We start from the raw sequence: 14,334 nt of genomic DNA, 5'->3' as shown, positions 1-14,334 counted from the left end.
TAGACACACCCCAGTATAGTTTTCCTCTGTGGAATCATCGGGACGGGACGCGCATTCTTTGACGCGCTCCCGTCGACTAAAGAGTAACGTCTTTACGCTCAGCAATTATTTTTACGAGTCAGACTTAGATTCAGCGAGAACGCCTATCTGTCATCCCGTTGACCGCGGATTCGTTATTGAACCTGAGATCACTGTCACTAGTGTCCCGGACGTCTCACCGCCGTGATAGATTGTCAAACCTGTGTTATTCATACCTGTGTCAATAAATCGTATCTTCGCCACACCGCAACGATGGCTACCTTCAATGAAGACTCCTCAAACACCGACAACCCTATCCCCACTGCTTCTCCGACATATATATTTGTATTTTCTTTTGTTCTTTCTTTTTAATTTATGTGATCTGAGAATTACATTTCTGAGAGTTCGGTGAAATTCGATGCTTTATTTTTATCAGTAGAATCTTCCTTGTCATTGTCAGAGCGCAGACGTTTACGCGTTTACGGAAAGTTTAAGGATACAAAAATACAGAAAAATGTAGAAAATATGCAAGAATATGTAAAATATCGAAAGTACAGTACTTCTAATAATACTTAGTAGCATGCTTACAAACAAATTTCTTTTGTATTTCTTGAAATTGCGGAAAGATTCGCGGTAATTATCGGATTTTTGTCCTCTTTTATCTGCTTTTTTTATTCGCAACTTATATGAGATATGAATTAATATTCAACGACGTGCGCTCTGTGCCACGAAATGAATTATCTCGCGTTAAGACTGCGGCAATTCTTACGTTTGATATTTCATTTAACGAACAGCCGCGCGTTCCTGAGTTTAAAAACCGCCACCCTGAACTTACGCTGAGAATAATATCAGGAAAAGCGAACGAGAGATGATTAGAAAGGAAATGCGAGGAGCAGTGAGGGGGATATTACTAGACTGCGCTTTTTTGTGCAAGTATAGCAGGATGTTTGGGAGTGTAAAATTTTAACGAATGCGTATAATATGAAAAAATATATGAAATATCCAAGGTATAGTTTTATTAAACTTACTTTTTATAATGCTTCGTAGGTAAAACAATTTTCTATCCAGATTCCACTTTCTCAATTATATTTTCAAAAATGCTCGATAAGGAGTACAATTTTCTACCCAGGTTGTACCTTTCTGATTATATCTTCCAAAATTCTTGATAGGTGAAACAATATTCCACCGACGATTTACTTTTTTAATTGTATCCCCAAAAATATGGACCTGCTTAACGTTTAGATATTATTATCTTTTTCGTTGATACTTGATACGGCTAGCAATTAAATAGTGAGAATAAGAAGAATTGGAAGTGCCATTTTCGAAAAAGAATTTTGTTTTTCCTTGAAGAGGTTGTTTGTATGAAGGTTAATATCACTAAATATGAAGGGAAGTGTAATCATAATAATTTGTACAGTTTTTAACGTTTCAGTTTACACGTTTTTACGTGATATAGGTTGTGTATGATGTATGTTATACGATTAGTTCCCTAAATTAGACTGTGTGCACCATGTGCCAGCAAACTCCCTCCATCGTGCTTGAACATGTGCGTAGATAAATCTGCCTCAATTATCCCATCAGATAAGAAAATCTCTACTGACCTTCTTAAGCAAACTACATAATGGACTTACATATCTTCTCTTAAGATATAAAGAAGATATTTTTTTTATCGTTAATTAACAGATCTTTGAAACGATAGAATAGAGATATCGTAAAATTATATAAAGTATTATAATACGCGTAATAAATAAGTATCGTTATATTTTTCTAATAAATAACATTCCCATAAACAAACAATTTCTCATAAACAGTCGTTTCCCAGAAAACTTTAGTTTCGATACTGGCAACTTTATCTACTTCCGCTCTTCAATTATGAAGGATTAATCTTTACGAAACTTTTGGAACGGCTGAAGATTTCTCACGATGAAACGCGACGAATTCGATACAAACTACGCGGAAATAAAGACAGCTGCGATGGAGGATCGCGGGATTGATATTAATTAATTAATCTGTGGCAACCATTATATCGATTCGTTACGTTATTGCGACAGGCCACGCAACATTTTATTGCTTCTGTTTCTACAATTTAATTACAAAGTATTCAATTTCCCGTTATAAACAAGGAAAGGACTGCAAGTTTGTACAGCTTTTATCAAGATTACGTGCCATTGAACATATCGATTGATTGACTTCTCATGTTTCGTATTAATCGACATCCGATATAACTATGGGACCTGGAATATTGAAATATTGGGAAGTCAGTTATATTCAGGTGTTCTATAGATTTGACGTATAAGCCTTGTAACATGTACTTCTTCATCAGACGTTTACGAGATACTGAACGATGGCTACGCTTGTAGTATCCAAAAATTTTACGTCGATTTATAATCGAAGATTCGATCAAACTATAGATAGATTTGAATATTCTACCAATTGAATTTAATATTAAGAATTTTAGTTGTATAGATCATCGACGAAAGTCTGTTACACGGACCCTTTCAACAGTTCTATACACACTTCTATTATATATTTTATTTTTTAAAAATAACGCTTTGGCATGATCAAGGATCGGAAGTATAAAAAATAATTGTGACAATTCGAGCAGTGAAAGCCTCTAGAGTAACATTATATTGGTCTCTATAGCGACATTGTGGTACCGTGTCATTTTCAAAGTTCTCAGAATTGGTACTGTATCCTATTTCAATGTTTAATATTCTTCCCGGTTCCTGGAAGAATTTCATCAAAACTACGTTAACCCATGAAGAATCAACCAACAGTTTCTCATAGTGCCGTTTTATCCACATCCTTTGAAACTCATGAAATTGTAGAATCCAGGTAGAAAAAGTAGAGACGAGGTAAACGCGAAGCTCATCCTTGGAATTGCTTGTCGTGGTGATAATGTTAACAAATAGAATTCGATAACGCAAATTCATTGGGGAAAAGGTGACAGATGAAATTCACTAACGCAACGTTGCCCGTTAATGGGCTAAGAATTACGCTCCATGGGATCGCTCACTGCATTCTTCGAAACGACCCTCGTAATCCATAGGCTCGTAAACGGCTTCCGTAACCGTAACGAATTTCAATCTTGTTCACGGATCTCTGACCGCTCGTTTCGAGGGTAACGAGGGGGTTGCGTGTTCACGTGCGTGCAACAGAAGGTGTTATCGTGATTGTAAGGCGTGCTGGAGCAGATAAGTCCAATATGCTCGCGGAAATCGTCACTTAACTATTCGCGTTAATTTCTTCGGTTTAACTTTTGGGAAATGCTTCGTTATCTTCGGGAATATTCCAACGATTCGTTTTACGTACAAAATAAGCATGATAAATATTACATCACGATCATGTAATATCGGAATATATTAAAGGTGTAATTTTGTCCGATTAATTATAATTTATTAATAATGGATTGAAAATATAGATATTAGTTAGACAGAGAAACGATGTTTGATTAACAGGAAAACTAAATGCAACGCTCGTATTTACAACAAATAACTTGACAACTATTTGGTAACTCTCTCTCTCTCTCTCTCTCTCTCTCTCTCTCACTAGCAACTCTAACACTCGACAACACTCGCAACTCAATTCTAACGACTCTATGCTTCGACGTCTCGATCAACTCTGATTCTCGCAACAAGCACACTTTTCGATTCGCCTTGGATAGCGAAACCGTCCTTCTTCTAACGCGTTTTTAAAACGCGATGGCGCTATCACTTTCTAAAAGCGTCGTCTTTACATTTCCGATGGCCACGGGCACATCCGACTGCCAGATATACAATGTATTATAAGAGTATCATTACCATACTTTTCATGAAAAGAGCAATTTTTCTTGATAACTATACTCTGTAACATAGATTGAAGTCGCTGATTTGATCCCTCTGATATCGTTGTCTTATGAGAGTCTCGCCTGGTCTTGATTGGTTCTGTTGACTCTTATCGTTGTGAAAAATCGATTCGTTGTGTACCTTTTTTTGTATAGAGAATTATTTTGTGGTAGAATATAATGTTGTAATATTCGTGGTCTTTACTTTACTAATTTTGTCACTGAGCCGCTCTTTGGTTCGTTGAGCGATTCATATTCCGCATATATTCCGTACTTGCTTCGCTTGGTACTTTTATAATTTTCGCAGTCACAATAAAAAATTTAATTCTTAACAGATTAAAGATTTAACCTCTTGCTTTATAGTGTACAATAATTTTTTTTTCTTTTTTTTTTTTTGTATAGGTTATGTGATCCATAGTTTGAGTAAGTAGTACATATATATATATATTTACGTGACAAGCTTTCATTTCAATCTATATTTAAGATTAATATTTTATCAGTTTCTGTTCGTAACAACATCGAAGTAGTCAATAAGTTTGAAGAGTATAATTAAGGAAGTTATGAAGCAAGAGGTTAGGAACAAATTCTGAAAGAGGTTATGTACAACTCAGTAGTACTGCTTTACATTACTTTGCGAATTACTTTTCAAGCATAAAAATAGTTTAACAGCCACTTATAGTTACTTCCTTACCATTACGTTCATTAAATTCGTTTGATTTTGTAAACAAAATAACCACGCTGACCAGTCTCTCATTTAAAATAGAATTATTTTGTCATATATCCAACAGTTTACTTTCTCTTCGTAAATAATATTAATAATTTTATCAATTTCGTATCCTTCCATCCTTCGTATAAGTGACAATGAATCAGAAGAGTTTCATAGCAATATTGAACAACATACAGTCAACTACAACACCATTAGATACATCCACCATACAGTCAACTACAACACCATTAGATAACAGCAATACAATAGTTTATAATTTTCTACGTGTCATTGATTCATCATCATCATTTTCTATTTTTTTAGCATATGTAAAAACGTATCTGACGTAATCTTACCTCGCTCTTTGAGTACAAAACTCCATTCAAATGAAACAAAGGGAAAAGAAATAAGAAAACAAACACTCACATACGAATCTTCATTACATAACTGTATGTACTCCTCGAGGTATAATTACTCAGACACGTTACAGCGTACCTTCTTCGTTCCCTGATGGCTGGTGTTGATCGTTGACGTTTATAATGAAAGAATTTCGTCAACGGCGCCATTTGGATCCTTGTTGAAAAATTAAAATAGCCGCAACAGCACCATTGAGCTATTGTTTCAATGACACGGCGTTTTGCCGAGTTAGATAAATATGAATTGTGTGTTTGAACAAGTGTTCGGTCGTGTTTCACGCGACGAAAAAGGAAATCACAAGACAAGGTGTCGCCTCGTTGGAAGCAACAAATCGCAATACGAGGGTGGAAATTGGGTGACACTGGGAGGATTACGAAGGATGAGAAATCTGTCGAGAGCGTGAAAGGCTCGCGGTCACCGGGTTTCTCCAGTTCTGTCGCTTTTAACGCCGAGTTCTTCCGCTTCGAGGATAGAAGCTGCGAAATATCGAAGCCATTGTCCAAAGATTTTCAAGAATATCCGATGCAACGTCTTGAAATTTACGAGAGCAAGTCTGATAAATTCTTATCTCTGGTCCATTCGTGGCCAATTTTTTAATACCCTCGTAACTTGTAACGACAAATAAAAATATTGGTACAGGCCAATTTTTTTTGGATAAAATCTTGTGTGAATTTACAAAAAATACGATTCTTCGTTTAATTTTTTTCTCTTATTGTCTTTACATATTTGGAGTTTAAACGCGTTATAAGTACGTTTTTTTTTAACATGATTACGTAGAATTCTTATTCTGAATAAATTATTTGTTTCCGCTTCATAACTGTTTCTAAATTACAGTGCATTTAATCTTGAAATGCACAGTCACATTTTATACTTTTTACGTTCTAAGGAATTTTCAGGATCGGTTAAAAATTAAATTACAGTAATGGTAATACTCAATATTAATGTCAGACGTGGATACTTCACTCTTTTGTATAATAATTTGTCATCTTGTCATCGATCAAGGTATTTAATATACAAAGCGTACAGATTAATAAGAATTTTAATTAATCCTTCTTCTATAGTATTCACCGTTCTTTTCGAGCTCGTACCATTTCAAATAGACTTTCGAATAGATTTCAAAGATTTGTCTGTTCAAATAAAACGCGATCTTTTTTATTTCCCTATCAGTCGTCCCGTTACCAACAGATTGCAGATTCGTTTAAAAAACATTTGTAACGAAAAACAAACCCACTCGCAGAAATGTTATTCAATATCGCATTTATAACTTTCATAGACATCCTCCTCTCATTGCTATCATTGTAAACAGATTGAAACTTCGTTTGCAAACACTCGCGATTAAAAAAAAAAGAAGAATTAATCTTAAACAATTTTATCTTGTGTTCCATTTATAATTTTCATAATTGTCTTCCCGACGTTGTATCATTTTAAATGGCTTTTTTCTATCCATCTATGTTGCAGCGAAGTTCGCTGTGGAGTGCCGAAGTGTGCAGACGTGTCTCTAGTGCCCAGCGTAGTCCGAAAACAACACGTGTCGCCCAACCGTCGAAAGAGAACACAGCTAAGTGTCCCTTACCCTTTAGGGAGAAGAAAATCCCGCGCACCTAACCCCAACCCGAATACTAGCCTCACAGCCTCACGACTAGTTGTTCATTCCGAATTAACTAGCTCGATGATGGCCCAGCAACCGCGACCAGGCTCTCCGGAGCAGTCTCGCAGCTACCCCGTGCTACCCCCCCCCCCGTGGCAGAAGTGTAGCAGAACTCTCCGCACTAACGACGCCAATACTACAAAGAAAAGGAAAATAGAAACAGCAACGCAAATAAACACACACAACAGATTCGCCGTATTGGAATCCTCAAACGACGCCATGGAAATCGTAGAACCGCCACCAAACCAACACTCACAGAGAATCCCCCCTCCCCCACCAATATTTGTGGACGACGTCATTGACATACAGACAATGACCAAGTCCCTAGAGAGAGATATCTGCAAGGAGGAATATAACCTTAAGATAAGCAACAACAAAGTAAAAATACTGCCGACGAACCCAGAAGCTTACAGAAAACTCACCAAGACACTCAGGACCCTGAACGACAACTTCCACACCTACCAACTCAAACAGGAAAGGCCTTTCCGGGTGGTCCTACGAAACATACACCACTCAGCAAACATAGACGAGCTCAAATACGAACTCTCAAAACTCGGCCACGAAGTCATCAACGTAAGTAATATAAGGCATAGAGTCTCGAAAGACCCGTTATCCTTATTCTTCCTAGACATTAAACAAAAGCCGAACAATAAGGAAATCTACAACATCAGTCGCCTAATGAACGCGATAGTAAAGATCGAACCACCGCTCGTGAAAAAAGAAATAGTGCAATGCAAAAGGTGCCAAAGGTACGGTCATACGCAGAAATACTGCAACCATACTTTCCGCTGCGTTAAATGCGCAGGCATTCACTCCACTGACCAGTGCGCCAAATCACCGGAAACCCCAGCGAAATGCATCCACTGCCAAGGGGACCACCATGCCAACTACAAAGGTTGCCCAGCATACAAAACACTATACGCGAACAGGTACCCTAAGCTCAGAGCAAAAGAGGTATCCAACCAAACACCCAGCCCGCCGAAATTCACGACTACCCCAACCCCCTCAACCAACCAAACACCTAGTCCTACCAAATTCATCTCCACCTGAACCTCCTATGCCCAAGCAGTACAAGGCATCCAAAATAACCCGAACAGCTAAAGGAATCTTCCCCAAAACAGTGTCCCCAACCCACCTAACACAGACAACTCCTCAAGGCTTGAAAAGCTAATAGAGAAACAATCAGAGCAAATAAATCACTTGCTATCGCTACTAACACTCATCGTGGAAAAATTAGCACGCCCCGACTCAAAATAAAACCAAGGCGCATAGCACTGTGAAACGCCAACGGTCTAGCGCAACACAAACTTGAACTAGAACTCTTCTTAAAACACCAGCAAATCGACGTAATGCTCGTATCGGAAACCCACTTCACCGACAAGAGCTACCTGAAAATAAATGGTTACAAATTCTACCATACCCAACACCCCAGCGGAAAGGCCCACGGTGGCACCGGAATAATAATCAAAGCAAGTATTAAGCACTATGAACTTCCGTCATTCCAGAAAGACTACCTCCAAGCAACAAACGTAGCAATAGAAGACTGTCATGGCTCAATCACCACCTCAGCAGTATACTGCCCTCCCAGACACTCCATCGCCAAAGAAGACTTTGATAACTTCCTGGACACCCTGGGCAATAGATTCATAGTTGGAGGAGACTATAACGCCAAGCACATCCAATGGGGCAGCAGACTGGTTACAGCAAGAGGCAAAAACCTCTTAAACAGCATAATAAACAACAACCTCAACTACCTCACCACATACGAACCCACATACTGGCCCACTGACACCAACAAAATACCCGACCTTCTCGACTTCTTCATAACTAAAAATATCCCATCAAGACACGTCCAGATCAACTCCTCGGCTGATCTCTCCTCTGATCATTCTCCCGTGATAGCAACAGTCAGTTCAACAATCATCGAGAATACACCTAATGGCTCCATTCACAACCAACACACCAACTGGCAGCTCTTCAGAGAAGTCTTTACACACTCAACCTCAGCCTTCACCCCACTAAAAACAAAGGAAGAAATCGAAGCAGCCACGGAATACTTAAACACGAGCATAATAAATGCAATCCGCCTCTCCACACCGATAAAGCCATCTAACAGCAAACAAGAATATCCCCAATACATACTAAAAAAAATAGCAGAAAAACGTAGACTAAGAAGAGTATGGCAGACCCATAGAACACCGGATGACAAACGCAAACTACACAACGCAACTAGAAAGCTATCCAGAGCCTTAAAAAACTATAAAAACGACTGTTTCCATAAATACCTCGCCAGCTTATCCCCCACAGCCGACTCCAACTACTCACTATGGAAGGCCTCCAGGAAACTCACACGCCCCCCACAAATAATCCCACCTATCCGCCGTCCGCAAGGTGGATGGGCGCGAAGCCCTATAGAAAAGCCGACCTGTTTGCTAAACACTTGTCAAATGTATTCAAACCCCATTCCTCCAAAGCCGCCGCGGACGTTACTGAATACCTGCACACCCCCTTCCAAATGTCCCCTCCTATCGAACCCTTCTCCTCTGCAGAGACTATAGAAACAATCAGTCGCCTAAACCCCAAGAAAGCAGCCGGACACGACCTAATAGGCAATAAAGCAATCAAGGAACTTCCCACAAAAGGGATAGCACTCATCACATCGATTTTTAATGCTATCCTTCGCCTGGAACACTATCCTAAGGCCTGGAAAATCTCATTGATTACCCTCATCCCTAAACCCGGTAAACCGATATACGAAACCAGCTCCTATCGCCCAATCAGTCTTTTACCTACCCTGTCCAAACTATTCGAGAAAATGCTCACGAACCGACTCCTTCCAATCCTAGAGAACTTGAAAAACCTCCCAGATCACCAATTCGGCTTCCGAAAACATCATTCTACAGTAGAGTAAATCCGCCGCTTAACACATACGATCAGCCAAACACTCGAAAAGAAAAAATATTGCTCAGCGGTTTTCCTCGACATCCAACAGGCATTCGACAAAGTATGGCATGAAGGGCTACTATACAAGATTAAAAAGATCCTACCTCATCCCTACTACTCCATCCTAAAATCTTACCTAACCAATAGACAATTCATGGTCAAATGCCTAGACGCCACTTCCGCAACATTTCCAATAGAAGACGGCATACCCCAAGGTAGTGTCCTCGGACCCCTACTGTACTCCATCTACACTGCCGACCTACCCATATCAAACGATATAACAATAGCGACATTTGCAGACGACACAGCGCTATTAGCTACCCACGCAGACCCGGTAATAGCCTCATCCACTCTCCAGCGAAGTCTCGACTCCATGGAAAAGTGGTTTCACAAATGGGGCTTCAAAGTCAACGAAAAGAAATCCTCACATGTAATCTTCACGCTCCGAAAACAAACCTGCCCCCAGGTCACCATCAACAATGCAACAATTCCTAGCAGGGACACAGTCCGATACCTGGGCATGACCCTGGACAGGAGACTAACGTGGAAGACACACATCTCAGATAAAACGAAGCAACTAAAGGACAAACTAAAAAAACTCTATTGGCTCACGGGCCGACGCTCCAAACTAAACATACAGAATAAAATTACCCTCTACAAGACCGTAATAAAACCTGTCTGGACCTACGGAATCCAACTATGGGGAACAGCAAGTAACTCCAACATTGAAATACTCCAACGCTTTCAATCGAAAACGCTAAGATCCCTAATTGACGCACCTTGGTATGTAACCAATGAAACAATACACCGCGACCTCAAGATACCCACCGTCAAAGAGGAAATAGCAAAATATAGCGACAGATGTAGCAAAAGAATCAACAAACACCGAAACCCCCTAATCACTGGACTACTCGATACGACGGACCAGATTCGCAGGCTGAAGAGGCACTACCCGCTAGACCTAAACGTTAGATTCATTTAATTATCCAAATTAAGCATTTGCACTTACTTATAATACTTATAAATTATACCTATCTATAATAAGTATTAACTTACTGTAAATAAACAGCCATGTCACTGCGCCACGCCAGAAAAATTACTGAAAATTCTCAACGCGAGAATTGATTGTAATTTCAACAAATAAATAAAAAAAGAAAAGCTGTTGCTGTCCCCAAGCGCCAAAATACGTTCTGACTACTATTTTATGTATCTCACAGAAGTATGTCTTCATTCATCATCTCCCATGCCATCCACCAACGTGTTCTTAACATGTTATCTCCTAGTAAAATATTGATGTTGAATCAGATATCCAACTGAATAATGTTTTCGGTGTCTACTATAAGACATTTAAAACCAAGGCTCGTACACACGTGTGCTTATACGTCAGATGTAATACTTAACACGAAACCTGCTTATATTAATATTAAATTTATGCATAGTAGGATGTTCGACCTTTGTAAAAATGAAATTATAATACATACAGTTTCACCGTGGAAAAGTGAATCTTTCTAGCATGTCCACGCAAATGCAGTGGAGGGGAGGACTGTGCATGCACCAAACAACTTTACGTTCGTAATTTTTCACACAAATGTACAACTGTAGGGAAATAATTATCTCTGATTTTTCGGATGTTAGGAATCGACAATATCGCATAACGGAATGCTGTGTTCTACGTATTCTATTTTTGTTACGAAAGTGGTACAAACGAAGTCCACATAAGAATAGTACAACAAAATCGGTTGAGGTTAGGTTATCGTGCAGATATCGCGGCTTTTGCATTGGAAATCACGCAACTGCCAGTCTCGTCGTTCCCTGTAAACGAAAGAAAGGTATTGTAATCGGTCGGAATTAACATAAAACTCGTCGCATGCGACCATATGGCCTGAATGTTGAATAAACGAGAGTAGAGCGCGAGCTATGTGATTCTAACCGTTTAGGCGGAAACTAATGATTGTAACCAGAGCCGAGATATATGCCAATATTACTTTGCTCGACAAAGCGTATAAGATGAGGAGAGAATCGCGATAAGGTAGAACAAGAGACAGATATTCTCTACGTAAAGCAAGTCTGTCAACTAGATTGAAATCCTATAGCTATAACTACAGTGAATCCATATTCTGGCGAATTGTCTTTTCACAAATGAAGCTTCTGAAGAACGGAATTGATACAATAACTACTGTTCATTCATAACTACTGTTGTAAGAATCTATATATTTGTCTATCTATATCTATATATATCGATCTATATATATTTGTCAGAATGTCATTTTATCAAAAAACCCATCCTCTGTAATCATAGTTTAACGAAGCATAATTAATAGAAGAGGTAGAGCGTTAAGTGGAGATGATTTAATCACAGTTAAGTAGATAAATCTCTATATTAGTCTCTTTAATTAAAATGTCCTACGTTTTATTTGCGTCATTTTTTTCCTTCATCCAATTTAAAATGTTTAAATAACAATAGCCTATACAATATAATTTTATGTAAAAAAATTGATTATACCGTGCTTTAAAACCGTGCTTTAAAATCGATATTCGCTGAAACAATACATCGCTCTGCGCTTCCAATTTGTTTCCGCACGAAGAATCAGTCCACTCATTGTTACCGTCACCATCTCTACCGTAATCTATATTACTCGAATAAATTCTATATCTTGATTGGAAAATCACATATTTTAACGAACTTCCTTATTTTTTGTTTTTTATGACTTTAATTGGCAATTTCCATAATGTTCTATAACTTGACAATAGACTGATAATATTTCAGGATATATATACATACATCATGTTTTTGAGGATTCTGTAGTAAAATATATTATAATAAATTATAGGAAAAGCAAACTATTTAAGAAAAAATTACCACCTTCGAGTAATAAATTATAGAAGGTTACCAATGTAATTTAAAACTTAAAACTTAAAAATAATCTATTACACGTAACAAAGAAAAAGATTTCTTCGCAAACGGTAACTCGAAAATTACAGCCATTGCTGTAGAAACATAGTTTTACAGGGAGAAGAATTTCGCTAGAAACTCTCGACGATGTCACATCAAGCGAAAATTCAATAAAGCGATTACTAACCATACTACCAGCAGCAATCGTGTTACGGCAATTCGTAAATAAGTTAGTCTTCTATTTGCAGAAACGTCTCTGGCAATATCGTCACACTCTTGATTACGTCGGCGCTATCAAATGGTCTTTGGAAGAAAGTTTTCCATTATCTACTTTTGCACATGGCGTCGTTCCAACAAATGAATTTGAGTTCTGAATCGCTTTGTCTCGTATTACGACTTTATAACGGTGTTTCTTTAAACTTTAAACGATCGTAATAAATGTATTTACCCTGAATCATTTATAAACTGAACCGGAATATAAAATTTTATTCCGCAAAAATCATAAAGTTGAAAGTTAGGAACGAATAACAAATGAATAACCTAGTTTCATTAAAAGGCACGTGGTTAAGGTACGCCAATCCGCGTAATAACTTTGACACTCCAATTATTATAAAATATGTATCCTTAAGGGATTTTTTGCGCGAATGCAAAATACTTTTCATACGTGCATAAATACTGAATAAATGGGACGTGATTTTCAATATTTCTTTTTGTAGAATTTATAACAAAGTAACTTTTTCACAAATGTTTTCGCTAACATTTTTACAACGTAAACGTCTTCTTTTGTAATTAATAATTTCAACATTTCTCTGAACTTTCTTCCTTGCGATAAAAAAAATATACAAAGCTTATGACGTGCTTGTTTAAAAATATTTATACGGAACAAGACTTTGAATTTGTCAGACCAATCGTCCTAACGAACGAATAAATTAAACGACTCGTAACAAAAAATTATTCCTGTCATTGTTGAGTGGCGGAAACCATTTATAACACGTCCCATACAGCGTAGATCGCATACACGTCTTAGGATGTATTTTTGGTACTTATATATACTCTATATATATTCTTACTCTATATATACTTATATGTACTCTATATATATTCTCTATCTTAGATATACCATAAAATATTTCGTGAAATCGCGTATTCGTGTCTAATGTCAGGGATTCTCTTTCCATAAGTCTGCGTTTTCTATATTATCTTTCTTCCTTATCAGTAGGCATTCTCACAATTTGTGATTAATACTGCTCGTACAGGAATGTTGGGTTTTTGACGTTGTAAAATTTCACGTGAAATAATAATGCCTATATATTGACTAATTTATCAATTAATTAAATCCGTGTATATCAAGTTTTCTATAATTTAGTACTTTCGTGTAACTACAGAAATTTGATGCAATATAAAACTTGATTAAAACAGCGATTCATTAGGAAACGAGAATAATGATGCAAATATTTTTTGTAGCCATTATATAGGATTTCGATCGCATAATTAATCAGTATCAACTTACCAGTCTTTAACGGAAGGACAGAAAGAAGGGCAGACGGTACACAGACCGCAATCATGATCATTTTCATGTAGAATATCAAACTGCCGTACATCTTCGAAAACTTCGTTAGTCGTAAGAGAAGCGATGAGAAGCGTAAGAGAAGTCGATGAGAAGCGGTTATTTCAACCACCACTGTGTAGGTACTGCACTAGCCAGAAGTATCTGCGACAGAAATCAGAATACACTCTTTTTCGCATGGTTGGATCAATTTCGCGTGGGACTAACCTGATTGAACCTAACGCGGGATAATTGTGTTAGGGAAGTGATACATTTACACTGTACATGAGAGTGTGTGTGTAAGGGCCAGAGGGCCTCAAGGTCTTAGTGGAGACAAAAG

The 14,334-nt window shown here is 37.9% G+C and overlaps 1 protein-coding gene across 5 annotated transcripts in view; it reads right to left on the bottom strand.

Annotated features, from left to right (window-relative positions):
• LOC117164953 (uncharacterized) overlaps positions 1–14,334 on the bottom strand; it is a 92,975-nt gene that overhangs the window by 32,177 nt on the left and 46,464 nt on the right. The window contains exon 5 of one of the 5 annotated variants that reach the window (XR_013061255.1): positions 13,959–14,159. The exons of 2 other annotated variants lie outside the window; for them this stretch is intronic. The gene's annotated coding sequence lies outside the window, so the exon portion shown is untranslated. Of the gene's footprint in view, positions 1–5,042; positions 5,065–13,913; positions 14,160–14,334 lie in introns of those variants that run through there. 2 more of the 5 variants (XR_013061252.1, XR_013061254.1) reach the window with 2 other exon arrangements.

Source organism: Bombus vancouverensis, unplaced genomic scaffold (assembly GCF_051014615.1).
Source record: "Bombus vancouverensis nearcticus unplaced genomic scaffold, iyBomVanc1_principal scaffold0040, whole genome shotgun sequence".
In the NCBI taxonomy this organism is placed as follows: domain Eukaryota; kingdom Metazoa; phylum Arthropoda; class Insecta; order Hymenoptera; family Apidae; genus Bombus; species Bombus vancouverensis.
This window is presented reverse-complemented; position numbering and strand designations above follow the sequence as displayed.